The sequence below is a fragment of the Diabrotica virgifera genome, chromosome 8 (genome assembly GCF_917563875.1).
Source record: "Diabrotica virgifera virgifera chromosome 8, PGI_DIABVI_V3a".
NCBI classification, from domain to species: domain Eukaryota; kingdom Metazoa; phylum Arthropoda; class Insecta; order Coleoptera; family Chrysomelidae; genus Diabrotica; species Diabrotica virgifera.
The window spans coordinates 78,865,149-78,868,260 of NC_065450.1; the positions used below are offsets into that span (position 1 = coordinate 78,865,149).

General features: G+C 27.4%; 1 long non-coding RNA gene across 1 annotated transcript; it reads right to left on the minus strand.

Moving 5' to 3' along the window:
• Positions 1 to 272: 272 nt before the first annotated feature.
• LOC126889894 (uncharacterized) lies at positions 273 to 2,797 on the minus strand. The gene is made up of 3 exons (XR_007700208.1): positions 2,551 to 2,797; positions 1,669 to 1,826; positions 273 to 432 (listed from the first exon to the last, which is right to left on the minus strand). It is a non-coding gene; the product is annotated as an uncharacterized LOC126889894 (long non-coding RNA).
• Positions 2,798 to 3,112: the final 315 nt, after the last annotated feature.

The following is a 3,112-nucleotide window of genomic DNA, read 5'->3' on the forward strand; positions in this document are numbered from 1 at the left end:
ATGTTTTTTCATGAGGTTTGCAGGAGACGAAAAACATTTTTTAAGGTCACTTTCTGTTTTCGTACGTATTCTGAATTTTTTGTAGTAAATAGATAGTTGAATTTACTGCAAAACAAGTCAAAAAATATATGAAAACAGGAGGTGGCCGAAACAAGTTTTTAGTCTATCTTACAAATCTCTTGAAAAAAACAGATAGGAGGTATTGTCACATCACTGACGATATGTGGCCATACCAAATAATACATCCTTGATAAATATAAACATTTTTATTGCAAAAAATCTTTACATACATTTTTTAATGTAATTTACTGACATTCCTAAATATTATAAAAAAATGTGTCACATTTGCTTTGTAAACCTTTCTTTTGCTTTTCGTAGCCACATATTCCGTTTCCTTTCTGGTTTTTTGTAGACCACTTCTCTCAGCTGATTCTAAAAGAAAATAAAATAAAAGGTAATTTTTCTATCCTTTACAATTAACAATCAGAAGAAATATTATTTACAGGTAATAATACGCATAAATAATAATAATAAAAAAATAAATATTAAATAATATTTAAATAAATAATAAATAATATTTAATAAATAAAATAATAATAATGAACATTTTGTATTTTGACAACGACATCCGACGTGGAAGTAGAAACCTTAATAAAATTATTTTTTCAAGTAAATTGTGGCTTATTTCCTCATTAGAATAGTTAATTACAAAAAAGCCACAAAGAAATAGATTTTTCACAAACAAATAAGTATTTAGTATTCATTATATTTATTGTTTTTATTATTTACTTTAATGTCCTACTGGTACATTATTTGACAAATAATGACATTTCGAAGTCTGTTAAGTACGATATAACGCCCTTGGGCATTAAATTTAAATAACGACTTAGATACTGTCAAGTTGACAAATATCAACCTAAGTAAAACTATGGTTACCACAATTATGTTACTACTGTTACTGGTAAATGTACTTATTTAAAAACTAATCAATTCAAAATTCATTCAAATTTTTCGCATATAAAGAATAATTTAGTCAGACATTAAACGTTGAAGGCACCACAGGTATTATAATAATAACGCTTTCGGTCAACGTATATCCCTCAGGCCCTTGTTAAAAACACCATTGACCTCAAGCGTTATTATCCTTATAATACCCTTGGTACCTTAATAACTGTAACATAAGATTATACCTTAATTCTTGTTTTCTATTTCTGATGTTTTTATTTATTTACATTGAATATTAATCTGTTTTGTTGTATAATCTACTTCGCAATAATTATGTGATATATTTGACTTAAAATGAATTCAAAAATTTTTTGCAGTTGGGCAACAATGTCAACTTAGATCTCCGATGTAGATAATGAATTACAACAGTATCTATATTGTACAGACTGTATTATTAATTAGGTTATTTATTTATTTATTGAAATATACATCCACCAGGTATAAACCCATAAAGGTGTACATAAGAAAACTACATACATTGACTGAACACTTGATGACAAAATATAAAATAAAATAAAGAATAACCAAAAATGTTTCTGTTAATACACATACACAATAATAAACAAAGACCTTAATAAAGAAAAATAACATGGCATCAATTCAATAAGCTATTGCGTATTTCGCGTTTAAAGATGTTAAAACCAAGAAAAAAAATGCATATACCTGTGTGACATAAGCTATTGGAACAGCACAGTCTCTTAAACGAACAGATGAAAGTGAAATTCTGTCAATATCTTTTTCTAAAAAGTGTTTTGAACATACTCCTCTATTAACAAATCTGATCTATACTTCATGTCTTCTTCGCAGGATCTTCTGGAAAGCTAAAAATACAAAATATAGGCATTACTAAGCATTATTAACAAATTTTAGTTTTAAATAAAAAATATGATTAATGGACTCACAAAATATTATAAAACAGCTTAGAAATTGTTTATTAGTATAGTCGGTTCCCCAAACTCTGACACAACTGGCTAGTGATTTTAGTAGGTAATTTTTTTTGTTTTTGGCCAATTTTGCCAAAATTACAGTAATTATTAACTATTTAGTTATTATTTTTTTTTGCCAATTTTACCAAATTGGCAAAATTATTTACTAAAATCACTAGCCAGTTGTGTCTGAGACTCAGTAGTACTGAGACTGAGTTTAGCAAATCGACTATAATATTCTGTGTATTCATTAGTTGGTACTGCATATTATAGTGTGTGGTCTACCATCCTATTTATAAAGGCATACATTAGCAAAAACGCAAAAAGAATTACTTTAGTTTTACAAATCCTATTGTTATTATCTCTATTTACTATTTTAGTTAGGAATAAGCGAAGTTTGTGGCTTATTCACAATTATTATTAAAATAATAAATGGATATGACCAATTATTAACTTATAAAATAAAATAATAATTCTTCTGATTTATGCCTTTTATTCACTTTGTTATATCTAGGTTACTTAAAAGATTTTTTATGAATAGTATTATTAGGGTATTAATAGTATTAATTTATTTTCTGAAATACAGGGCATGCCTTCGTTTACATATTTGCATACTAACCTTTTAATAGGGCTTTTCATTTTCATTCAGTCATTTGTTTGGAGCTTCTGTCATAATTGAAACGTTATTCCTGCAGATTTTTTTATCTACATTTGTTTCTGCTACTCCAACTGCGTTAAAAACAGGACACCATTTTATTCACTATGTTAATAATACTATTAAAGCTATTATAAAAGTATCCGAATTAAAAAAATATTCTTAAAAAGCACAAATAATACAAACAAAGGTGGCAAGATGAAGATGCTAAGATGGCCGAAGCGAGGTCGTTGGTTGGTCGTTTTTAGTCACGTGATGCCCTCTCAAGCGCCATGCACAAAAATATATGCACGGCGAATTTGAAAATGAACGCAAAAGAAATAAATATAAATGCCTCTCTTGGGTTTTGCATAAGTTATAAGTATTTTTTTTATTAACAAAATCGCATTCCAAATTGAATATTCGCGAACAATAATTTTTATTACATTTGTATGTTTATAATATTGTATTAATTGAACTTGGAAAACTCTTTAAATTTGACATATTATTGCACTGTAGGCCTAAAGTGTCACTTAGTTTGTCTGGT